We start from the raw sequence: 27275 nt of genomic DNA on the forward strand, positions 1-27275 counted from the left end.
AGGAAGAACAGTATTTTCTATGGTATGAAGGACAGTATTTTCTATGGTATGAAGAACAGTATTTTCTATGGTAGGAAGAACAGTATTTTCTATGGTATGAAGAACAGTATTTTCTATGGTATGAAGAACAGTATTGGCTATGGTAGGAAGAACAGTATTTTCTATGGTATGAAGGACAGTATTTTCTATGGTATGAAGAACATTATTTTATATGGTAGGAAGAACAGTATTTTCTATGGTAGGAAGAACAGTATTTTCTATGGTATGAAGAACAGTATTTTCTATGGTAGGAAGAACAGTATTTTTTATGGTATGAAGAACAGTATTTTCTATGGTAGGAAGAACAGTATTTTCTATGGTATGAAGAACAGTATTTTCTATGGTATGAAGAACAGTATTTTATATGGTAGGAAGAACAGTATTTTCTATGGTATGAAGAACAGTATTTTCTATGGTATGAAGAACAGTATTTGCTATGGTATGAAGAACAGTATTTTCTATGGTATGAAGAACAGTATTTGCTATGGTATGAAAAACAGTATTTTCTATGGTATGAAGAACAGTATTTTCTATGGTATGAAGAACAGTATTTTCTATGGTATGAAGAACAGTATTTTTTAATATACACCTGGATAGGTGCTGTTTTACAGCAGTAGTACAGCTCACCTGGAACAAATTCAGATTAAGTGCCCTGCTCAAGGGCACATCAGCAAATGTTTCACTTCATCAGCTGAAGTATTTGAACCAGCAACCTTTCAGCTACTGGTCCGACACTCTAACCACTAGACTACCTGCCACCTTGTTTTTGCAAACTGTCCCCTGTTCCCTTTAAAGTGCACTACTTTTGACCAGGACTCTGGTGCCAGTTATGAATAGGGTCCCATTTGGGACGCTGGTAATATATCATAACAAAGGTTTGTTTCAAGTTTTCAATCTCTTGAATCTGAGAGAGTAAAGTTGGACTGTTATTCAAAGCAATACAATTATAACTGCTCCGTTTCAACCAAAGCTCCTTGACAAAAGATTATATTGTTCAATTCCTATCGATTCCAACAATAAAAGTATTGCAAAAGATTATAGAGAAACAAGAGAGAGCAGAGCATTTCTTCAAAGATGTTAATGTATATTTGAAACACATGTATTTGAGTTTCTTTACTCTCTAAAACTCTGTTATAAATGTATTTAGTTGGGGAACAGGACCACGGTGAAACCACCCTGCCCAATTATAACAAATCCATAGATTAGGGCCCAATGAATCCATATATGAACTGTAACTCAATAAAATCGTGAAATTGTTGCATGTTGCGTTTTTGTATTTTTGTTTTGTATCGTTTGAATGTCCCGGATTTAGTTTACTATGTTATGTCCCCCTGAGTCAAGTTGCATTGGATGGGCAGAGACAGAAAGGGAGACTACGGCCACTCCCTTCTACACCTCCCGTTACCTCCCGCCCTCTATTCCTCCCTTTATCCAAGACCAGTAGCCCTACCCGTTCGCATGTCCAACCATTCTGCATCGCCCGGAGCAACAGCCACGCAGACTAGAAAAAAAAGGCAACACGCACTCTCTGAGGGGAGAGAGTGAGAAGGGAGGGGAGAAAGAAAAACGCCCTGGACACGGAGGGAGACTCGGGTTGATAGAGAAAGACAAGTATTTTAGAAGTGAGAAAGAACGTTTGATTGGGAAGAAGAAGACGTGCTTTTATCGACTGCTGGGACAGCAGGAGGGGAAGAGGACATTGCCAACGATGCTCAAGTTGCTGTGTTGAAGTTGTTGCAGCTCAGACTGCTCAGGTAAAAACAACAATTTACTTTTGTCATCACAATTTTAATTTAGATGATTTTTAACAGTTTATGATGGTGATGGTATTATATCTGGTCAACTCCCCCCAAAAGTTATAATGCATATGTGACGTGGCAATCGTGCTGTTTTAAAGCTAAATTGACATAACATTTTAGAAAATAAGAATGATAGTCTTTCACCACAGTAACTGAAGAGGAAGGGTGGTGGTCCGCGGTGCTGTAATGTAGAACACGAGATGAAGTGGGTGTGTGTCCCCACCCACATGAACGGTGACATGGGTCTCACTTCTCATTTCACTCTCTGTTACGGTGCACTAAATACAGCTGGCTGGGGTATATGAAGCGACGCCACTCACGTGAAGGACTTACATGCCAGACTAATTTAAGTTTCCCGGGGATGTGTTCTACCATTTTTTTTTAAATATAATTTTTAAAACCCATGCAAATGTATTGCCTAGTCCGGTTGTGATTTCATCTCAGCAACGTGGTTATTGATCCTCGTATCCTAACCCTGCCCTGCACTCAGTAAAGAAAAAAAGAGAGTTGTTTAAAGAAACCGCCCCAAACATCATCATTGATGTAAAACCTGTCAAGTTAAATTATATTTGTTCTATTTGCCTCTAATCTATCAAGTCGAGTGTTTGTGTTGAGTATGAGTAATTATTTGTTAAGAAATGGCTCTCAGTAAAGGCAGTCCCCCATAAAGCGTTTTAAGATAGCCTACAGACTTGGGTGTGGATTCTACTCTCTTTACAAGCAAGTCCTTCACCTCCTCCTGCTTCTGGTTCAGGAAGGCGCACCAAGGGAAGAGAGAGAGAGAGAAAAAGAATTGCACACAATCTGCAATCATGTACAGAAGTCTTACAACAACACGAAACCAACGGGTTTCAGAGTGTAATATAGTAACGGGGTTAATATAGTATAACAAAAAAACGGTACATTTCGAATTTAGCAACAAACAAAAAACGTTTTCTCAGTTTAACGTGTTGACATGGGTGGAGTTTTACGGACTTTCTCGCTCGCAGTTTTAAGTCGATTCGTTTTATCCTGGGATTCTAGCCAGGGTGGAGAGAGAGAGAATTTAGGAGGGTGGGTGGGGTATGGTAATGGAATGTAGTGGTTAGGAAATACTTACTAATTGAAACCAGGTCTGAGGAAAAGAGGGGAAAATAATCAAGACTCCTGCAGCACATAGAGACATCGTTTAAAAACAAAAATCGAGCTCAGAAACGAAGATACAGAATGTGTTTGAATAACAGAACAACTACGCTGTTGTAACTTCAGGCGTGTATTTACCTCGGAAGAGTTATGATCAAACGAAACAGACACGTTTTGCTTTGTTTCTTCATCACAATAGACATAGATAGAGATGTAGCGACATTGATCCCTCAAACATTATGCTTTGTAAATAGTTGGGTGGAAATTCATATTTTTTAAAGCTCTCCCTTCCCCCTCCTGCCACACCCTGGCCGACGTTCTTCTGTGAAACAGCAAGGAAAAGAATAGCTCTCTCCCAGAGAACACTAGCTATAGGATGTCACTGGAGCCAGCGAGCTCACACAGAATGCCCTAAAGCTGTACAAGACTAGCGCTCCCCCAGAGAACACAGAATGTCACCTAAAGCTGCTCACACAGAATGCCCTAAAGCTGTACAAGACTAGCGCTCCCCCAGAGAACACTAGCTATAGGATGTCACCGGAGCCAGCGAGCTCACACAGAATGCCCTAAAGCTGTACAAGACTAGCGCTCCCCCAGAGAACACTAGCTATAGGATGTCACCGGAGCCAGCGAGCTCACACAGAATGCCCTAGACTAGCGCTCCCCCAGAGAACACTAGCTATAGGATGTCACCGGAAAGCGAGCTCACACAGAATGCCCTAAAGCTGTCCAAGACTGTTCCCCCAGAGAACACTAGCTATAGGATGTCACCGGATGGGCTGAATGCCCTAAAGCTGTAAAAGTCGAACGTTCTCAAGTTCATGCTTGAAATGGTGGCAAGTCATGCTTAAAGTGGCAATATGTAACTTTTTTGGGCAACCCTACCGAATTCACATAGTGTGCTATAGATCTGTCATTGGGGCGGCAGGTAGCCTAGTGGTCAGCGCGTTGAGCCAGTAACTGAAAGGTTGCTGGATCGAATCCCCGAGCTAACAAGGTACAAATCTGTTGTTCTGCTCCTGAACCGGACTGTTCCCTGGAAGGCTGTCATTGTAAATACGAATTGTTCTTCACTGACTTAAATAAAACATTTTTAAACAAAATCATTCAACTTGAAAGCAAGTCGTAGATCTGTTCTATGTGTGCTATTTCTATGCTGCCAGTTCTTAAGTTTTGTTTTTGTGTCTGTAGGTTTTTGTAATTGAGCTTAAAACAGCTGAAAATACTGTATATTTTGTTATGGAAAATGTATTTCACAGTGATTTTAGATAGCACAAGCAATTTCTCAAGCAAGACTTTTGCAAGGTCTGTCTGGGAGTGGTCTGAGTGGGGAAGGGGAAACTGAAAACTTGCTGTTATTGACAGAGAAATATGGAACACTCTTAACTAAATTTTCCGCTTGGTGATGTCACCTGGCAGGCCAAAACGCCATCCCAACAAAATAGGCTGTAATTTTAGTCAATTTTTCCCAACAGCTCTAACACTAAACGGGAATTATCACCATTTTCACAAATTCACAATATTATTCCAACCCCATAGTGTGGCGACACAGTAAAATCACGTTTTTGACTGCACTAGACCTTTAAATGTAAACTTTGTTATTATTGTGAAGGTATGTAAAAGTATAGCCTATAACACCGTATTCAGTGTTTTGAACAGTTCCTTTGACTCGGTAGTATTTGTTCAAAACGGATAACTTAGTAAGTGTCAAATATGGATTGAAAAAAAGTAAGCAGTAATTTAAGGAAACCTCAGATTCAGAACAGAGCCTTTGTTGACACCCCCCTGACATCGTTATTTACTCATGTGTTCTATCCATCCAGTGGACATGGAATTCGTAGAACACTCATTGTTGTATTCCAACAAGCCTGCCACCACAGCTCTCCTCTGCCAACTGTTGATAGCAGAGGAGAGGAGTGGCATTCTCACTGTGCCAGTGTGAGATGGAAAGAGCCCAGACCCTCGCACACTTCCTTTTTTCATTTCCTCATCACGGGCCCATTCGAAAGGGGGAGAGAGAGGGAGAGAGAGAGGAGGGAGAGGGGAGAGAGAGAGAAGAGCGAGAGAAGAGAGAGAGAGAGAGAGAGAGAGAGAGAGAGAGAGAGAGAGAGAGAGAGAGAGAGAGAGAGAGAGAGAGAGAGAGAGAGAGAGAGAGAGAGAGAGAGAGAGAGAGAGAGAGAGAGAGAGAGAGAAAACTAAAAGATAATTACTTTGACACATTGGAAAGAATTAACAAAAAAACAGACCAAACTAGAATGCTGTTTGGCCCTAAACAGTGAGTACAAAGTGGCAGAATACCTGACCACTGTGACTGACCCAAACTTAAGGAAATCTTTGACTATGTACAGACTCTTGCTATTGAGAAAGGCCGCCGTAGGCAGACCTGGCTCTCAAGAGAAGACAGGCTATGTGCTCACTGCCCACAAAATGAGGTGGAAACTGAGCTGCACTTCCTAACCTCCTGTCCAATGTATGACATATTAGAGACACATATTTCCCTCAGATTACACAGACCCACAAAGAATTTGAAAACAAACCCAATATTGATAAACTCCCATTTCTACTTTGGGTGAAATTCCACAGTGTGACGTCACAGCAGCAAGATTTGTGACCTGTTTTCACAAGAAAAGATAAAACCAGTGAAGAACAAACACCATTGTAAATACAACCCATATTTTTGTTCATTTATCTTCCCTTTTTGTACTTGAACTATTTGCACGTCATTACAACACTGTATATAGACACAAAATGACATTTGAAAGGTCTTTATTATTTTGTGAATGTCTTGTGGACCTTCTCTGAGTGTAATGTTTACTCTTGCTTTTTATTGTTTATTTCACTTTTTTTTAAATTATCTACTTCACTTGTTTTGGCAACGTAAACATGCCAATAAAGTCCTTTAAATTGAAATTGAATTGTGTGAGAGAGAGATTTTATTTTAACACTTGTATTCATCTCTGTGTCTGATTGTTCCCTGGGTGTTTTAATTGTAGATAATTGGGCCATTTAAGTCATTGATTTGATTTATCACATAGATTTCACACCTGGTGCCCTGAAGCAGCTGTCCGTCCATCAGAATGGGTGAAATAAGGACTGGAAGTGTAGAGTAATACGTTATTGATCCCAACTTGGGAAATTGTTGGCTAAAGCTCCAATATTGTGGGGGTTTTCCTCCCCCTCTGTGTAACTGTAAACCCATCTAAAAAAAATCTATCTTGACTCATGGACTTACGCTACATATACATGAGTACAATGAACAAAAACATAAACGCAACATGTAAAGTGTTTGTCCCATGTTTCATGAACTGAAAGAAATGATCCCAGAAATGTTCCATACTGCACAAAAAAGCTTATTTCTCTGAATCTTCATTGACAAACATTGGCAGTAGAATGGCCTTATTAAAGAGCTCAGTGACTGTCAACGTGGCACCGTCATAGGATGTCACCTTTCCAACAAGTCAGTTCGGCAAATGAATGCCCTGGTAAAGCTGCCCTGGTCAAATGTAAGTGTGGTTAATGTGAAGTGGAAACATCTAGGAGCAACAACGGCTCAACCGCAAAGTGGTAGGCCACACAAGCTCACAGAACGGGACCGGCGAGTGCTGAAGCGCGCAGCGCGAAAAAAATCTCCTGTCCTCGGTTGGAACACTCACTACCGAGTTCCAAACTGCCTCTGGAAGCAACGTCAGCACAATAACTGTTCATCAGGAGCTTCCTGAAATGGGTTTCCATGGCTGAGCAGCCGCACGCACACAAGCCTAAGATCACTATGCACAAGCGTTGGCCGAAATGGAGTCTGGAGCAGTGGACTCTGGAGCAGTGGACAGTGAAGGGAAATCTTAACGGTACAGCATACAATGACTTTCTAGATGATTCTGCGCTTCCAACTTTGTGGCAACAGTTTGGGGAAGGCCATTTCCTGTTCCAGCATGACAGTGCCGCCACGCACAAAGCGAGGTCCTAAAAAAATTGTTTGTCAAGTTCGGTGTGGAACAACTTGACTGGCCTGCACAGAGCCCTTACCTCAGCCCCATTGAACACCTTTTGTGATGAATTGGAACGCCGACAATGAGCCAGGCCTATCGCCCAGCATCAGTGACCCGACCGAAGACCCAAAGTCCCTGCACCAATGTTGCAACATCCAGAGCCCGCATCATTCTCCGCCACATGGCCTCAAACTGCACCATTTAGTTTCTCTCTGTCACCCACAAGCACTTTCAACATTTAGATAATAAAGTATTTGACCGTTCCATTGTGTTAACGATGGAGGATGTGAAGTATCGACCAACCTATCGGGTACCTCACCCTCATACACCATGCCTTGAAATGTGCAGAAAGAGACATTTACACTGAGTGAACAAAACATTAGGAACACCTTTCTACTATGGAGTTGCACCCCTTTCTGCCCTCAGAACCGCCCATTTTGCCCTCAGAACCGCCCCTTTTGCCCTCAGAACCGCCCCCCTTTGCCCTCAGAACCGCCCCTTTTGCCCTCAGAACCGCCCCTTTTGCCCTCAGAACCGCCCCTTTTGCCCTCAGAACCGCCCCTTCTGCCCTCAGAACCGCCTCAATTCGTCAGGGATATGGACTCCACAAGGTGTCGAATGGCATTCCACAGGTGCTGGCCCAGGTTGTCTCTCATGCTTCCAACACTTGTGTCAAGTTGGCTGGATATCTTTTGGGTGGTGGAACATTCTTGATACACACGGGAAACTGTTGAGCGTGAAAAACCCATCTTGAAAAACCCAGCAGCGTAGCAGTTCTTGACACACTCAAATCGGTGCGCCTGGCACCTACTACCATGCTCCATTTCAAACCGGTGCGCCTGGCACCTACTACCAAGCCCCATTTCAAAGGTACTTAAATATTGTGAGTTGCCCATTCACCTTCTGAATGTCACACATACACAATCCATGTCTCAAGGCTTATAAATCCCTCTTTAACCTGTTTCCTCTCCTTCATCTACACGGATTAAAGTGTATTTTACAGGTGAACCGTTGGCTTTCATCTGGATTCACCTGGTCAGTCTACGTCATGTTCCCAATCAAATCAAATCAAAATGTATTTGTCACATGAGCCCGAATACAACAGGTGTAGTAGACCTCACAGTGACATGCTGAATACAACAGGTGTAGTAGACCTCACAGTGACATGCTGAATACAACAGGTGTAGGTAGACCTCACAGTGACATGCTGAATACAACAGGTGTAGGTAGACCTCACAGTGAAATGCTGAATACAACAGGTGTAGGTAGACCTCACAGTGAAATGCTGAATACAACAGGTGTAGGTAGACCTCACAGTGAAATGCTGAATACAACAGGTGTAGGTAGACCTTACAGTGAAATGCTGAATACAACAGGTGCAGTAGACCTTACAGTGAAATGCTGAATACAACAGGTGTAGTAGACCTTACAGTGAAATGCTGAATACAACAGGTGTAGTAGACCTTACAGTGAAATGCTGAATACAACAGGTGTAGGTAGACCTCACAGTGAAATGCTGAATACAACAGGTAGAGTAGACCTTACAGTGAAATGCTGAATACAACAGGTGTAGGTAGACCTCACAGTGAAATGCTGAATACAACAGGTGTAGTAGACCTTACAGTGAAATGCTGAATACAACAGGTGTAGTAGACCTCACAGTGAAATGCTGAATACAACAGGTGTAGTAGACCTTAGAGTGAAATGCTTAATTACAAGCCCTTAACCAACAATGCAGTTTTAAGAAAAAATATGTGTTGAGAAAGTATTTACTAAATAAACTGAAGTAAACAATAAAACAATAAATATATAACAAATAATTAAAGAGCAACAACAGTAACGAGGCTGTATCAGTACAGAGTCAATATGGAGGCTATATACAGGGGGTACCAGTACAGAGTCAATGTGGAGGCTATATACAGGGGGTACCAGTACAGAGTCAATATGGAGGCTATATACAGGGGGTACCAGTACAGAGTCAATGTGGAGGCTATATACAGGGGGTACCAGTACAGAGTCAATGTGGAGGCTATATACAGGGGGTACCAGTACAGAGTCAATGTGGAGGCTATATACAGGGGGTACCAGTACAGAGTCAATATGGAGGCTATATACAGGGGGTACCAGTACAGAGTCAATGTGGAGGCTATATACAGGGGGTACCGGTACCAGGTCAATGTGGAGGCTATATACAGGGGGTACCGGTACAGAGTCAATGTGGAGGCTATATACAGGGGGTACCAGTACAGAGTCAATGTGGAGGCTATATACAGGGGGTACCGGTACAGAGTCAATGTGGAGGCTGTATACAGGGGGTACCAGTACAGAGTCAATGTGGAGGCTGTATACAGGGGGTACCAGTACAGAGTCAATGTGCGGGCGCACAGGTTAGTCGAGGTATGTGTACATGAAGGTAGAGGTATCAGGTAGCCATTTGGTAAGCTGTTCAGGAGTCTTATGGCTTGGGGGTAGAAGCTGTTAAGAAACCTTTTGGACCTAGACTTTGTGCTCCGGGAACCGCTTGCCATGCAGTAGCAGAGAGAACAGTCTATGACTAGGGTGGCTGGAATCGTTTGCCATTTTAAAGACAATCCTCTGACTGGTATAGAGGTCCTGGATGGCAAGAAGCTTGGCCCCAGTGATGTACTGGGCCATACGCACTACCCTCGGTAGTGCCTTGCGAGCAGTTACCATACCCGGCAGTGATGCAACCATGCTCTCGATGGTGCAGCTGTATAACTTTTTGAGGATCTGGGGACCCATGCCAAATCTTTTCAGTCTCTTGAGGGGGAATAGGCATTTTCGTGCCCTCTTCACGACTGTCTTGGTATGTTTGGAACATGACAGTTCATTGGTGATGTGGACACCAAGGAACCTGAAGCTCTCAACCTGCTCCACTACAGCCCCGTTGATGAGAATGGGGGTGTGCTCGGTCCTCCTTTTCCTGTAGGCCACAATCATCTCCTTTGTTTTGATCACGTTGTTATCCTCTCACCACACTGCCAGGTCTCTGACCTCCTCCCTATAGGCTGTTTCATTGTTGTCGTTGATCAGGCCTACCACTGTTGTGTCATCGGCAAACTTAATGATGGTGTTGGAGTCGTGATTGGCCATGTGGTCATGGGTGAACAGGGTGTACAGGAGGGGACTGAGCACAAACCCCTGGGCAGTGCAGTGTTAGGGATCAGCGTGGCAGATGTGTTGCTACCTACCATCACCACCTGGGGGCGGCACATCAGGAAGCCCATCATCCAGATGCAGAGGGAGGTTTTTAGGGCACTATGGTGGTGTTGAATGCTGAGCTGTGTCTCCTTTGTCCAGGTGGGAAAGGGCAGTGTGGAGTGCAATAGAGACTGCATCATCTGTGGATCTGCTGGGGCGGTATGCAAATTGGAGTTGGTCTAGGGTTTTTGAGATAATGGTGTTGATGTGAGCCATGAACAGCCTTTCAAAGCACTTCATGGCTACAGACGTGAGTGCTACGGGTCGGTAGTCATTTAGGCAGGTTACCTTGGTGTTCGTGGGCACAGGGACTATGGTGGTCTGCATGAAACATGTTGCTATTACAGACTAGGTCAGGGACAGGTTGAAAATTTCAGTGAAGACGCTTGGTCAGCATGTGCTCGGAGTGCATGTCCTGGTAATCTGTCTGGCCCTGCGGCCTTGTGAATGTTGACCTGTTAAAATATCTTACTCACACCGGCTATAGAGACTGCCGTCCGGAACAGCTGGTGCTCTCATGGTGGTCCTGTGTAGCTCAGTTGGTAGAGCATGGCGCTTGTAATGCCAGGGTAGTGGGTTCAATCCCCGGGACCACCCATACGTAGAATGTATGCACACATGACTGTAAGTCGCTTTGGATAAAAGCGTCTGCTAAATGGCATATATTATTATTATATTATGCATGCTTCAGTGTTGCTTGCCTCGAAGTGTGGATAGAAGTCATTTAGCTGGTCTGGTAGGCTCGTGCCACTGGGCAGCTCGCAGCTGTGCTTCCCTTTGTAGTCCGTAATAGTTTCCAAGCCCTGCCACATCCGATGAGCGTTGGAGCCGGTGTAGTAGGATTCAATCTTAGTCCTGTATTGACGCTTTGCCTGTTGGATGGTTCGTCGGAGGGCATTGCATGATTTCTTATAAGCGTCCATGTTAGAGTCCCGCTTCTTGAAAGAGGCAGCACTGCCCTTTAGCTCAGGGCAGATGTTGCCTGTAATCCATGGCTTCTGGTTGGGGTATGTATGTATGGTCACTGTGGGGGCAACGTCATCAATGCGCTTATTGATGAAGCCAGTGACTGATGTGGTGCATTGAGGACAATGCCGTCTGGAAGAATCCCGGAACATATTCCAGTCTGTGCTAGCAAACAGTACTGTAGCTTACCATCTGCGTCATCTGACCACTTTGGTATTAAGCGAGCCACTGGTACTTCCTGCTTTAGTTTGAGCTTGTAAGCAGGAAGCAGGAGTATAGAGTTATGGTCAGATTTGCTAAATGGAGGGTTGAGGGAGAGCTTTGTACATGTCACTGTGTGGAGTAAAGGTGGTCTAGAGTTTTTTTCTCCTCTTGTTGTAACGTGCTGGTAGAAATTAGGTAAAACGTATTTAAGTTTCTCTGCATTAAAGTCCCTGGCCACTAGGAGCGCTGCCTCCTCACTCAGCCACGACTAGGTGAAACATAAGATATTACTGTTTTTAATGTCCCGTTGGTAGGATAGTCAGAGCTCATCCAGTTTATTATCGAATGATTGCACGTTGGCTATTAGAACTGATGGTAGAGGTGGGTCACCCACTCACTGTCAGATGCTTTCAAGGCACCTTGACCTACGACCCCTATATTTCTGTCTCTCCTTCATGCGAATGACAGGGATTTGGGCCTTGATCGGTATCTGAAGTAATTTTTTAATTTTATTTGTTTCATCCTCCATCTCCTCCATTATACCCCCTCCTAATGTCATGTTCCTAATGTTATATCCTGAAGTTATATATATATATTTTTAAATTTGACCTTTATTTAACCAGGCAAGTCAGTTAAGAACATATTCTTATTTTCAATGACGGCCTGGGAACAGTGGGTTAACTGCCTGTTCAGGGGCTGAACGACAGATTTGTACCTTGTCAGCTCGGGGGTTTGAACTCGCAACCTTCCGGTTATTAGTCCAACGCTCTAACCACTAGGCTACGCTGCCACCCCAATATAAGCATCCTAAGTATTTGATATTTTTTGTGGTCCACTTTAAAGCTTTAGATCAGGAGTTATTCTTTTTTTCTATTGTCATTATTTTTTTTTCCCTCCACGTTCCATTTTATTCCCTGAGATTTTAGAGTATTCAGAAAATATTTTTAGCAAAGGGGGGGGGGGGCATTGAGTTTTCAACATTGGTCCGGGTATACTAGGGTCTGTAGTGACGCCTGCAGCACTGAGATGCACTCGGAGTGGACTGCCTAAATGTCCGGGTGGCAGTAATGCAAATATATTTAGCTTTGTTGAGGTTGTTTTCCCGGCTGGCAACATATACAAGCTCACATGTGTGTTTTTTAAACTGTAATGTCTTTACCTCCTTCTCAGCACTTGTCTTTACTTGTTAAAACCCATTTGTTTCCAACCACAGCTGTTCTTCAACGCTGAAATAAAACCCATGGAATGTGCAGAAGGTTTTAAAGTTGCAAACAGTCAAAAAGTTACAGGTGTGTTACACACTATCTATCAATATGTCATGTCACTGGAAAACATTAGAATGATTCAACTCAACAATAACTATAACATTTCATAGAGTTTCTGTTATTAAATGTTGATTTCCAAAGCTCCAGGGGAAACCATTTCTTTAAAGATTAAAATGGAGGTGTGACGTTAGCCTGTAATTACCATTAAGATTTATATGGAGGTGTGATATTAGCCCGTAATTACCAATAAGATTTAAATGGAGGTGTGATATTAGCCTGTAATTACCAATAAGATTTAAATGGAGGTGTGGCATTAGCCTGTAATTACCAATAAGATTTATATGGAGGTGTGGCATTAGCCTGTAATTACCAATAAGATTTAAATGGAGGTGTGGCATTAGCCTGTAATTACCAATAAGATTTAAATGGAGGTGTGATATTAGCCTGTAATTACCAATAAGATTTAAATGGAGGTGTGGCATTAGCCTGTAATTACCAATAAGATTTAAATGGAGGTGTGGCATTAGCCTGTAATTACCAATAAGATTTAAATGGAGGTGTGGCATTAGCCTGTAATTACCAATAAGATTTAAATGGAGGTGTGGAATTACCATTAGTCACTGGTGACATTTACACAAGCAATAAACAGTCTTCCTGTCACTTTGGGAGAGACAACAACAGCCGACTTAAATAACACAATACTTTTATGCAGTCCTTATCTGTTGATGTATTTTGATGAGCATTTGGAAACAAAATGTAAATAATTTCAATAAAAGGATTTATTATTGATCAATGTTATGCTTTAAGATTTGAGGTTTTTCACACCATGCACTGTAGAAGAACCACATTTGCCTCTGTCGATCTACAACATTTTCACGTTTGCTTATGCAAAACCTTATGCAAAAACAAAGGGAGGAGCAAAACATTGAGACAATTCTGTTTGATAGCATTGGGATAATTCAGTATGTTTATTCTCCTTAGCTTAGGTTGTGTGTCCCAAATGGCACCCTGTGCACTTCATAGTGCACTACTTTAGACCAGAGTCCATAGATCCTTAACCAAATCTTGCCACTCACCAGTATTTCATTGTTTGACGATTAGTGTTCTTTATCACAAACCACTTTTCAATCTATTCTTGATAGTTGTCTTCAATCAATCAACTTAAGATCCTTTCAGATACGAGACTAACTCTCTAGGTGTTTACCAGATACAATACTAACTCTCTAGGTGTTTACCAGATACAATACTAACTCTCTAGGTGTTTACCAGATACGAGACTAACTCTCTAGGTGTTTACCAGATACGAGACTAACTCTCTAGGTATTTACCAGATACGAGACTAACTCTCTAGGTGTTTACCAGATACGAGACTAACTCTCTAGGTGTTTACCAGATACGAGACTAACTCTCTAGGTGTTTACCAGATACGAGACTAACTCTCTAGGTGTTTACCAGATACGAGACTAACTCTCTAGGTGTTTACCAGATACGAGACTAACTCTCTAGGTGTTTACCAGATACGAGACTAACTCTCTAGGTGTTTACCAGATACGAGACTAACTCTCTAGGTGTTTACCAGATACGAGACTAACTCTCTAGGTGTTTACCAGATACGAGACTAACTCTCTAGGTGTTTACCAGATACGAGACTAACTCTCTAGGTGTTTACCAAACTGGAGAGTCTATACGGCTCCTTGGCACAATCAGGTGCAGAGATCCATTCAGTGACGATGATTGTAGTTGCCTAACATGACGCAACCAAATGAAGAAAGAAAGAAAAGTGATTCTGTTTTGTTTCTGGACCCTGTGCTGACATGCTCCGAGTTTGCAGGCAGTACACAGAGAGGCTGGGTAGAGTGAGTGGAGGTCATTTCTTTGGAGTTAGTCACTGTGGGAGAGGTACAGAGGAGAGACTGGGCTCCGGTCCAGCTGGCCTGACAGCGCTATCAAGTAATGGGTGAGACTGGAGCCCAGGGTGGGGCCTGCTCAGCCCTGTAGAGCACAGCACCCATTCCAGAGTGGGGCCTGCTCAGCACTGTAGAGTACAGCACCCAGCCCAGAGTGGGGCCTGCTCAGCCCTGTAGAGCACAGCACTCAGCCCAGAGTGGGGCCTGCTCAGCCCTGTAGAGCATAGCACCCAGCCCAGAGTGGGGCCTGCTCAGCCCTGTAGAGCACAGCACTCAGCCCAGAGTGGGGCCTGCTCAGCCCTGTAGAGCACAGCACTCAGCCCAGAGTGGGGCCTGCTCAGCCCTGTAGAGCACAGCACTCAGCCCAGAGTGGGGCCTGCTCAGCCCTGTAGAGCATAGCACCCAGCCCAGAGTGGGGCCTGCTCAGCCCTGTAGAGCACAGCACCCAGCCCAGAGTGGGGCCTGCTCAGCCCTGTAGAGCACAGCACCCAGCCCAGAGTGGGGCCTGCTCAGCCCTGTAGAGCACAGCACTCAGCCCAGAGTGGGGCCTGCTCAGCCCTGTAGAGCACAACACAACACCCAGGCCTGTTGCCTAGCCCATTGGTTGCTCTCTTAGCAACCTAGCTAGCACTGAGAGGCTATGGTGTCTAGCCCTGTAGCCTGTTGCTACAAGCTCTTAGCAAGCAAACAACCTTCACTGAGACAGGACTCGAGGCAAGGTGGGGCCCAGCCTCGTAGCATAGCACTGCACCGCATATAGCACCCAGCCCAGGGTGGGTCCTGCTCAGCCCTGTAGAGCACAACACCCAGCCGTTTAGCCTGTTGCCCCCACTACTGTACGTCTCTCTGGATAAGTGTACCTGCTAAATGATGTAAATGTAAAAAAGCTAGCACACTGCCTGAGGTGGGACTTGTAGCCTAGCCCGTTTCTCCATTCCCTTAGCACGTAAGCTAGCCCTGCCTGAGGTGGGACTTGTAGCCTGTTTCTCCATTCCCTTAGCACGTAAGCTAGCATTGAGATGGTGGTAAGACTGGAGGCACATAGAAATCAATCTATTTGTTTGACTGACTAGAATGGGGAAAAGCTCATGAGGTGACGGAAATTTGACAGTACACTCATGGGTACAATCAATATTCTAGTCAGTCTAATTCCCGGCCCAGGCCCCATGCCCCACACTTCCTTTAGCAAGCTAGCTAGCGCCTCTCCTCTGTGTGCACTGCAGTGATTGTGATCATTAAAACAGTAGTGTTTCCTTTTATAAAACAACCTGAAGCAGTGACTTTGGTGTTTCTCAGAACATCTCTGTAACTGTTATTCTAGTCGCGTTGCTATGACTAATGGTGCTTTACCATGTAGGTGTGACCAATAGTACACAGTGTTTTTGGATTTGTGACGCCCGTGTAACAAGTCGATGCCAAGTCAAGGTTGACAAGTTCCTATGTTAATAGCACCCGTGGCAAGAGACCATTTATGTGGTCAGCAAATGCTTCCAAACAGACATAACCAAATGCAAATCTGATCAAACAAATCTTACCCGAATCTTACCCGAATCTTACCCTAATCTTACCCGAATCTTACCCGAATCTTACCCGAATCTTACCCGAATCTGCTGAATCGAACGGATTACAGACAGAGTGCAGAGCATTTATGGAATTCCTTGAGACTCACCGTCTTACCTACGGTATGTTGTTGACCCCCCCCCCCTGTGACAGGAGGCAAATTAATACAATTCGATTTGATTTGATTTGATACAAATGAATGACAGCTGTCATACCCTGAGTCTCTCTATGCAAACACAGTGACAATCCAAACCTCGTATCGCTTGGCGTTTATCACCACTGGCCTGTCTATTTCAGTAGCCGGGCAGAAATAACCAACTAGCTAGCTACGCCAACAATAAAAGCAGTAAGGATAGGAAGAGGTTTTTAGCTTGGGTGGTGGTGTGATGAAAGACCTTTTTTTTAACGAGGGTTTGAAAAGAGAGAAACACTTGTTGGATCCGTTAACCAAACTCCAAGCTCACAGGTGGCTATTCGCTATAGATAACAACATGTAGATTAAGACGCTTGGTCTCTGCTCTTCTGTAACTTCAAACGGGGTAAAGCACAAACGGAGAACCGGAGTGATAGACAACTATAAATCTAGCGAAGATGCAGTTTTGTTAACACAATGCAAATTTAACTGTTTTATGGGTCAAAGGTTTGTGTTTGGAGTTGATCCATAAAAAACCGGTTCATCCTGTTTTAAGTAATAAATCAAAATCATGTAAATATTTTCCCCTTTTCACCGTTTACTAAAACTGTTACTTCTGTTTTTCAACTGCCACTGAAAGAGTCTGTAAACTGTAAACACAGTTATTTTCTGTAATTTTATTGGACGTAAAGAACAGTTCAGCTGTTCACCACAACAAGGGAGGAGGCAGCAGACTAATGACAGTTGTTCAAAAAAACACAACTTGTCTTTAAAGAATTTGTCTGTGTGTTGGTGGGGGGGGGGGGGGGGGGGCAGGTTGTCACTAGTCCATGCCTGTCTGTGAGGAATCCAGTCCACCAGTTGGTGTTTCTGCTCAAGAGGAAAGAGTCTTCTTTGTTTCACAGTACCCTCTTCTAGTCAAAGTGGAGACCTTCAAACGTAGATAGGAATTGTGAACTAAGCCGGATGGAAAGCACTTGACATACAACGTACCAAGGTTCAGCTTTTTACTGTCGAGACAAATGGCAAAGTTTAATTGGAAAATGTCAATACCAAAGCAGTTGGCATAATGCTTAAACAATTAGATCTTTTATTATTGATTTCAAGCTCCAAGCTTAAAGGCACTGCTGAAAAGGACCATTGTCATTCAGGAAAACAGAATTCTCCAGATATTTTATGAATCATCAATCAGATATTTATTCATCTTCAGACGTGCTAATACTGTGAGATCCAAAACATATTGGGACAGTAAGCAGGTTTCCATCCAACCTTTTTATCTATATAAAGTACATGTGGGATGACAAACGTCCCGACAGGCCTGATGGGAAACAGAAAAAGGTTTTCAAAATGTCGACAAAACTAAATTCGCTTAGACGAGGTGGGATCTTTATGTGTTAGTAAAATGAATTATGCGAGAAATGTCGTTGGAAACGCTTTTATACGCAAATATATACACTACCGTTCAACAGTTTACAAATGTTTAAAAAATGTTAATCTCTCACCAATACAATAAAGTGAGGTTAGTATGCGAGGGGTACAGAGATGAGGTAGTCATTCCAAAATCATGTTAAACACTACTATCTGAACATTGATCTATGTAACTTATTATGTGACCTGTTAAGCAAATCTTTATTCCTGAATTTATTTAAGTTTGCCATAACAAAGGGGTTAAATACTTATTGACTCAAGACATTTCAGATTTTCATTTGTAATTAATTGGTATATATATTTCGAAAAAGATCATTCCACTTTGACATTACGTGGGTAATGTGTGAAGGCCAGTGACAGCCCCCCCCCCCCCCCCCCCCGCCTCCCCCAAAATCTCTATGTAATCCATTGTAAATTGAGGTTGTAAAACAACAAAATGTGGAATAATTCAAGGAGTGTGAATAATTTTTGCAGATACTATAACCTCCAGCGAGACGCTAACTGTTACATTAGCCTAAGGCTAGTCGCTAGTTGTTTCTAACATGTTAATAGACCTGAACTGAGAGTGAATCTCGGCTAAACGTATTAGCAGACACATGCAGACATCAGAACTAGGCCTACGGCAGACAGCAGCTGGGTATGTGAGGTCTGTGTACAAGCCAAGGTGTTGACTCCCCAGGTGGAGCAGTCTAAGTAAAGGGCCTGTTTTGGTGACATTTGATAGTCCAGCGATGTGTTCAAGTTGTGGTTTGAACATACTAGCGTTGCGTTGGGAAAACTGAAATGACCCAGCTGTCATGCGTCGCGTCTTTCTGGTTGCGTTGAGTGATCTGTGGTACATATTTAAAAATGGTGTGGCTGCCTGCTATGGTATGGCTGCCTGCTATAGTATGGCTGCCTGCTATGGTATGGCTGCCTGCTATGGTGTGGCTGCCTGCTATAGTATGGCTGCCTGCTATGGTATGGCTGCCTGCTATGGTGTGGCTGCCTGCTATAGTATGGCTGCCTGCTATGGTGTGGCTGCCTGCTATAGTATGGCTGCCTGCTATGGTATGGCTGCCTGCTATGGTATGGCTGCCTGCTATGGTCTGGTCTGCCTGCTATGGTGTGGCTGCCTGCTATGGTGTGGCTGCCTGCTATGGTCTGGTCTGCCTGCTATGGTATGGCTGCCTGCTATGGTATGGCTGCCTGCTATGGTATGGCTGCCTGCTATGGTATGGCTGCCTGCTATGGTCTGGTCTGCCTGCTATGTTATGGCTGCCTGCTATGGTATGGCTGCCTGCTATGGTATGGCTGCCTGCTATGGTGTGGCTGCCTGCTATGGTGTGGCTGCCTGCTATGGTCTGGTCTGCCTGCTATGGTATGGCTGCCTGCTATGGTATGGCTGCCTGCTATGGTATGGCTGCCTGCTATGGTATGGCTGCCTGCTATGGTCTGGTCTGCCTGCTATGTTATGGCTGCCTGCTATGGTATGGCTGCCTGCTATGGTATGGCTGCCTGCTATGGTATGGCTGCCTGCTATGGTATGGCTGCCTGCTATGGTCTGGTCTGCCTGCTATGTTATGGCTGCCTGCTATGGTATGGCTGCCTGCTATGGTGTGGCTGCCTGCTATGGTATGGCTGCCTGCTATGGTCTGGTCTGCCTGCTATGGTGTGGCTGCCTGCTATGGTCTGGTCTGCCTGCTATGGTATGGCTGCCTGCTATGGTATGGCTGCCTGCTATGGTCTGGTCTGCCTGCTATGGTATGGCTGCCTGCTATGGTATGGCTGCCTGCTATGGTGTGGCTGCCTGCTATGGTCTGGTCTGCCTGCTATGGTATGGCTGCCTGCTATGGTATGGCTGCCTGCTATGGTATGGCTGCCTGCTATGGTGTGGCTGCCTGCTATGGTCTGGTCTGCCTGCTATGGTATGGCTGCCTGCTATAGTCTGGCTGCCTGCTGTGGTATGGCTGCCTGCTATGGTATGGCTGTCTGCTATGGTCTGCCACATAATTCAGCTGGGCAAAGACGTCAGTCTCAACGTCTAGTTTTGACTTATATTTGGTTGAGTTGTCCACTAACGTGAATTTAATGTGAAATCAACAAAACATTTCACCATGTCGTTGGATGGAGGTTAAAAGTTAGGTGGGACATAAAAGATGAAATGCCCTTTACTTTGATGCCTTTTTTGCAAATCGAATCAGTTTTCCACATTGATTCAACGTCGTCAACAATGTTTCCTCTAATTTCTTTCGGCACTGAGAAAATTAACAATGTTGATTCAACCCGTTTGTGTCCAGTGGGTATTGGAATATAGAATCTCTGTAGGCTTATAGACAGAATCATCATTACCTACACCTGTTCTCCTTTACTACACACAACCCGTTTGTGTCCAGTGGGTATTGGAATATAGAATCTCTTGCTCCACCTGTACCACTTTCAGGATTTAGATGTGTTGAAAACACGCTTGACTCTTTACAGATGAGCTGATACAGTATATATACAGCAGTATGTGGACACCCCTTCAAATTAGAGGATTCGTCTATTTCAGCCACACCCGTTGCTGACAGGTGTATAAAATTCGAGCACACAGCCCATTCTCTCTTAGGTGAAGGTCTTTTCTCTCTGAGGCGAAGGTCTATTCTCTCTGAGGTGAAGGTCCATTCTCTAAGAGGCGAAGGTCCATTCTCTCTGAGGCGAAGGTCTATTCTCTCTGAGGCGAAGGTCTATTCTCTAAGAGGCGAAGGTCCATTCTCTCTGAGGTGAAGGTCCATTCTCTCTGAGGCGAAGGTCCATTCTCTCTGAGGAGAAGGTCCATTCTCTCTGAGGCGAAGGTCTATTCTCTAAGAGGCGAAGGTCCATTATCTCTGAGGTGAAGGTCCATTCTCTCTGAGGTGAAGGTCCATTCTCTCTGAGGCGAAGGTCCATTCTCTCTGAGGAGAAGGTCCATTCTCTCTGAGGCGAAGGTCTATTCTCTAAGAGGCGAAGGTCCATTATCTCTGAGGTGGAGGTCCATTGCATTGTTATGAAGACACAATCAGAACACACTGAAGATGTGTGACCTAGTCATGTAGATATCCCTGGAGCAGTAGCATATTAGTGCGGCCGTAGTTTATGAATTTGTTTCTATGTCTGTCCGAAAGCCATGAATGAATGTGTGTTGACGTTGGTTGCTCTCTTGTGTGAGTAACATATGCAAGAGAGACGCGTGGACGTGAGAATGAACCTAACTAGTCGATCAGTCCATGTGATTAACTCCTATTCCTCTTCTCTCTCCGTGTGTCCCTCTGTTAACAGACAAACAGGAAGCAAAGAGACAGAGTCCTTGGCCTTGGCTTCAGCAATCCAAAGTATGTAAGTGTCCTTCATTCAAAGATATAGTCCTCCAAGATGTTGACGACAACACGACACGAAACACATCGGTTACTGTAAACTTAATAATGAATATGAATATAATAATATGAATCTGAAATATAATATAATAAAATATGAAATGGCCAGTCAAGCCCTGCCAGTCAAGCCCTGCCAGTCAAGCCCTGCCAGTCAAGCTCTGCCAGTCAAGCCCTGCCAGTCAAGCCCTGCCAGTCAAGCCCTGCCAGTCAAGCTCTGCCAGTCAAGCCCTGCCAGTCAAGCCCTGCCAGTCAAGCTCTGCCAGTCAAGCCCTGCCAGTCAAGCCCTGCCAGTCAAGCTCTGCCAGTCAAGCCCTGCCAGTCAAGCCCTGCCAGTCAAGCCCTGCCAGTCAAGCTCTGCCAGTCAAGCCCTGCCAGTCAAGCCCTGCCAGTCAATCCCTGCCAGTCAAGCCCTGCCAGTCAAGCCCTGCCAGTCAAGCCCTGCCAGTCAGGATAATTTTTTAAAACTTGGGAGACAGTGTCGTAAGTCTAAGGAATACCAAACCGCCAAACCGTACGCAAACAATGTCGCCAACAAGAGAGGAAGGAAACAGGCGTATACAGAAATGTTCTGTGGTCAGAAAGAGGCGGGTTAACTAACTGGTTAGGAGCTACCATTGTCAGAAACCAGAAGCTCTCTGGTTGGGTGGTCTCGTGTTCCCTGCAGGCTTTCTCTCATAGCACAGTTACACAGCAAACTACAATTATGTATAACGCTCATGTCCTTCCCTCCAATTCCTCCCCAATTTTATTCTTTGATCCTTTTGTGGCCACATTTTTTACTCTCATGTCTCCATTGAGCACATTTTGATGAGCTCATCGTTTGATTAGAATATGTTTTGCAGTCAAGGCACAGAGACACAAATGGAAGAATGTTGTTTGATTGTTGCTAACAGCAACAGCAACAGCAATTATACAATTGTCTCTCTCTCTCTCTCTCTCTCTCTCTCTCTCTCTCTCTCTCTCTCTCTCTCTCTCTCTCTCTCTCTCTCTCTCTCTCTCTCTCTGTCTCTCTCTCTTTCTCTGTCTCTCTGTCTCTGTCTCTCTGTCTCTCTCTCTCTGTGTCTCTCTGTCTCTCTCTGTCTCTCTCTGTCTCTCTGTGTCTCTCTGTCTCTCTCTGTCTCTCTGTCTCTCTCTGTCTCTCAATTCAATTCAAGGAGCTTTATTATATAACAATAAAAATTAACAGTAAACATTACACATACAGAAGTTTCAAAACAATAAAGACATTACAAATGTCATATTATGTATATATACAGTGTTTTAACAGTGTACAAATGGTTAAGGTACAAGGGAAAATAAATAAGCATAAATATGGGTTGTATTTACAATGGTGTGTGTTCTTCACTGGTTGCCCTTTTCTTGTGGCAACAGGTCACAAATCTTGCTGCTGTGATGGAACACTGTGGTATTTCACCCAGTAGATATGGGAGTTTATCAAAATTGGATTTGTTTTCGAATTCTTTGTGGATCTGTGTAATCTGAGGAAAATATGTCTCTCTAATATGGTCATACATTGGCCAGGAGGTTCGGAAGTGCAGCTCAGTTTCCACCTCATTTTGTTGGCAGTGAGCACATAGCCTGTCTTCTCTTGAGAGCCATGTCTGCCTACGGCTGCCTTTCTCAATAGCAAGGCTATGCTCACTGAGTCTGTACTTAGTCAAAGCTTTCCTTAAGTTTGGGTCAGTCACAGTGGTCAGGTATTCTGCCACCGTGTACTCTCTGTTTAGGGCCAAATAGCATTGTAGTTTGCTCTGTTTTTTTGTTAATTCTTTCCAATGTGTCAAGTAATTATCTTTTTGTTTTCTCATGATTTGGTTGGGTCTAATTGTGCTGCTTGTCCTGGGGCTCTGTTGGGTGTGTTTCTGTTTGTGAACAGATCTAGGTGCTGCTGTAGGCCCTCCTTGGTTGGTAACAGATCTAGGTGCTGCTGTAGGCCCTCCTTGGTTGGTGACAGATCTAGGTGCTGCTGTAGACCCTCCTTGGTTGGTGACAGATCTAGGTGCTGCTGTAGGCCCTCCTTGGTTGGTGACAGATCTAGGTGCTGCTGTAGGCCCTCCTTGGTTGGTGACAGATCTAGGTGCTGCTGTAGGCCCTCCTTGGTTGGTGACAGATCTAGGTGCTGCTGTAGACCCTCCTTGGTTGGTGACAGATCTAGGTGCTGCTGTAGGCCCTCCTTGGTTGGTGACAGATCTAGGTGCTGCTGTAGGCCCTCCTTGGTTGGTGACAGAAGCACCAGATAATCAGCAAACAGTAGACATTTGACTTCAGATTCTAGTAGGGTGAGGCCGGGTGCTGCAGACTTTTCTAGTGCCCGCGCCAGTTCGTTGATATATATGTTGAAGAGGGTGGGGCTTAAGCTGCATCCCTGTCTAACCCCACGACCCTGTGTGAAGAAATGTGCGTGTTTTTTTTTGCCAATTTTAACCGCACACTTGTTGTTTGTTTGCATGGATTTTATAATGTCGTATGTTTTACCCCCAACACCACTTTCCATCAATTTGTATAGCAGACCCTCATGCCAAGTTGAGTCAAAGGCTTTTTTGAAATCAACAAAGCATGAGAAGACTTTACCTTTGTTTTGGTTTGTTTGGTTTTCAATTAGGGTGTGTAGGGTGAATCTTCTCTCTCTCTCTCTCTCTCTCTCTCTCTCTCTCTCTCTCTCTCTCTCTCTCTCTCTCTCTCTATCTCTCTCTTTCTGTCTTTCTGTCTCCCTCTCTCTCTCTCTCTCTCTCTCTCTCTCTCTCTCTCTCTCTCTCTCTCTCTCTCTGTCTCTCTCTCTGTCTGTCTGTCTGTCTGTCTGTCTGTCTGTCTGTCTGTCTGTCTCTCTCTTTGTCTGTCTCTCTCTTTGTCTGTCTCTCTCTCTCTGCCTGTCTGTCTGTCTCTCTCTCTCTGTCTGTCTTTTCGATCTCTCTCTCTGTCTCTCTCTCTCTGTGTCTCTTTCTCTCTCTGTCTATTTCTCTGTGTGTCTCTTTCTCTCGCTGTCTCTTTCTCTGTGTGTCTCTTTCTCTCTCTGTCTCTTTCTCTGTGTGTCTCCCTCTCTCTCTCCCTCTCTCTCTCCCTCTCTCTTGCCGTCTGTCTCTGTCTCTGTCTCTCCCTCTCTCTCGCCGTCTGTCTCTGTCTCTCCCTCTCTCTCGCCGTCTGTCTCTGTCTCTCCCTCTCGACGTCTGTCTCTGTCTCTCCCTCTCGACGTCTGTCTCTCTCTCTCGCCGTCTGTCTCTGTCTCTCCCTCTCGACGTCTGTCTCTGTCTCTCCCTCTCGCCGTCTCTCTCTCTCTCTCTCTCTCTCTCTCTCTCTCTCTCTCTCTCTCTCTCTCTCTCTCTCTCTCTCTCTCTCTCCTCTCTCTCTCTCTCTCTCTCTCTCTCTCTCTCTCTCTCTCTCTCTCTCTCTCTCTCTCTGCCCCTCCCAGTACTCCCTGCCAGGATTATGTCAAAGGAAAATACTTCTCTAGATCATAAAGCATTGTTCCAGAAGGGGGAGGGGGAAGGGGCAGTAAAATACACATTTGATGTTATGAAACCTCAAGGACTATTGTAGCAATAGAGAGTAATAGGAGTGAGAGTTGGGTGTGGTGTGGCCGTAGGTTACTTTTTAACGTGAGAGATGAGATGAGGGCGGGACGTAGAGAAGAATAATGAGAGCTGTATAACCCGAGCCGGGGGCTGTTGGTTTCTCCCTCCATCTGCTTTTGTAAATAACTCCTGAGTGCCAACAATAATAATGGGGCTTGTTTGAGAGTTAGGGCAGCATAGTTTTCATGGGTCTCTCATATCCTGAATGTCTCTAAGCAGACAGAGATAAGCTCTGAAACACATGGGAAACAGTCAGAGTAAAAGCATGAAATGGGACATGATGATGCAGGGTGTTTTTGTGTGGCTCTATTGATGATTTCTAATTCATCTGATGAATGCAATACACATGTTGGTGTTTGGGTGTTCGGGCTCTCACATGGCGCGGGGTGTTCGGGCTCTCACATGGCGCGGGGTGTTCTGGCTCTCGCATGGCGCGGGGTGTTCGGGCTCTTGCATGGCGCGGGGTGTTCGGGCTCTCACATGGCGCGGGGTGTTCGGGCTCTCACATGGCGCGGGGTGTTCGGGCTCTCACATGGCGCGGGGTGTTCGGGCTCTCACATGGCGCGGGGTGTTCGGGCTCTCACATGGCGCGGGGTGTTCGGGCTCTCGCATGGCGCGGGGTGTTCGGGCTCTCACATGACGCGGGGTGTTCGGGCTCTCCCATGGCGCGGGGTGTTCGGGCTCTCACATTGTGCGGGGTGTTCGGGCTCTCACATGGCGCGGGGTGTTCGGGCTCTCACATATGGTTTCGTTGACTTTGAGAATCTCACACACACACACACACGCACACAGACACACAGACTTAGAATGTATTTTGGTCGCGATACTAAGACGCCCTGTTACTAGCTAGGATCCGTTTTAGATTGTGTTATTAGCTAGCATGCAGTGTCAGTTGACCTGATGTCACGCGGAACCAGGTGCGTGAGGGAAGAATCAGGCGCAGAGAGCAGAGAGTTCCACAGGAAGAGGTGCACTTTAATATGGCACAAAGAGCAATACCCACAACACAGGGTATCAACCCACAACACAGGGTACCAACCCACAACACAGGGACCAACCCACAACACAGGGTACCAACCCACAACACAGGGGACCAGGTCCAGAACACAGGGTACCAACCCACAACACAGGGTACCAACCCACAACACAGGGACCAACCCACAACACAGGGTACCAACCCACAACACAGGGTACCAACCCACAACACAGGGACCAACCCACAACACAGGGACCAACCCACAACACAGGGTACCAACCCACAACACAGGGGACCAACCCACAACACAGGGTACCAACCCACAACTCAGGGTACCAACCCACAACACAGAGTACCAACCCACAACACAGGGACCAACCCACAACACAGGGTACCAACCCACAACACAGGGACCAACCCACAACACAGGGTACCAACCCACAACACAGGGACCAACCCACAACACAGGGTACCAACCCACAACACAGGGACCAACCCACAACACAGAGTACCAACCCACAACACAGGGACCAACCCACAACACAGGGACCAACCCACAACACAGGGTACCAACCCACAACACAGGGACCAACCCACAACACAGGGTACCAACCCACAACACGGGACCAACCCACAACACAGGGACCAACCCACAACACAGGGTACCAACCCACAACACAGGGACCAACCCACAACACAGGGTACCAACCCACAACACGGGACCAACCCACAACACAGGGACCAACCCACAACACAGGGTACCAGGTCCAGAACACAGGGACCAACCCACAACACAGGGTACCAACCCACAACACAGGGTACCAACCCACAACACAGGGTACCAACCCACAACACAGGGTACCAACCCACAACACAGGGTACCAGGTCCAGAACACAGGGTACCAGGTCCAGAACATGAACACACCTAAATAACACAAGAATAATCCCGCACAAAACAACGGCGGGTATACGCACTTTAAATAAGGAAGCCCATCTAGCACACACAAATAGACACAGGTGCAACTAATAAGACAAAACAAACAGAAAAAGGAAAAAGGGATCGGTGGCGGCTAGTAGGCCGGTACGACGACGACCGCCGAGCGCCGCCCGAAACAGGCAGGGGAGCCAACTTCTAGTAGGCCGGTGACGACGACCGCCGAGCGCCGCCCGAAACAGGCAGGGGAGCCAACTTCTAGTAGGCCGGTGACGACGACCGCCGAGCGCCGCCCGAAACAGGCAGGGGCCAACCAGTAGGCTGACGACGACCGCCGAGCGCCGCCCGTGAGGCAGGGGAGCCAACTTCTAGTAGGCCGGTGACGACGACCGCCGAGCGCCGCCCGAAACAGGCAGGGGAGCCAACTTCTAGTAGGCCGGTGACGACGACCGCCGAGCGCCGCCCGAAACAGGCAGGGGAGCCAACTTCTAGTAGGCCGGTGACGACGACCGCCGAGCGCCGCCCGAAACAGGCAGGGGAGCCAACTTCTAGTAGGCCGGTGACGACGACCGCCGAGCGCCGCCCGAAACAGGCAGGGGAGCCAACTTCTAGTAGGCCGGTGACGACGACCGCCGAGCGCCGCCCGAAACAGGAATTTTATCTTCATGAGTTAATTAGATCACGTGTCTTTGATGAAAAGCACCCTGTAGTGTACTACTTTTGATGGGTCCTGGTCAAAAGTAGTGCACTATGTAGGGAATAGGGTGTCATTTGGGATGCGTCATTGCCTTGTT

The 27275-nt window shown here is 45.6% G+C and overlaps 1 protein-coding gene across 15 annotated transcripts in view; it reads left to right on the plus strand.

Moving 5' to 3' along the window:
- The first annotated feature begins 1519 nt into the window (after nt 1-1519).
- ahnak (AHNAK nucleoprotein) overlaps nt 1520-27275 on the plus strand; it is a 60898-nt gene continuing 35142 nt past the window's right edge. For 13 of the 15 annotated variants that reach the window (XM_046322927.1, XM_046322933.1, XM_046322938.1 and 10 more), the window contains exons 1-2: nt 1526-1793; nt 20908-20964. The gene's annotated coding sequence lies outside the window, so the exon portion shown is untranslated. Of the gene's footprint in view, nt 1794-20907; nt 20965-27275 lie in introns of all 15 variants that reach the window. The other 2 variants (XM_046322942.1, XM_046322928.1) reach the window with 2 other exon arrangements.

Source organism: Oncorhynchus gorbuscha, linkage group LG23 (genome assembly GCF_021184085.1).
Source record: "Oncorhynchus gorbuscha isolate QuinsamMale2020 ecotype Even-year linkage group LG23, OgorEven_v1.0, whole genome shotgun sequence".
NCBI classification, from domain to species: Eukaryota; Metazoa; Chordata; class Actinopteri; order Salmoniformes; family Salmonidae; genus Oncorhynchus; species Oncorhynchus gorbuscha.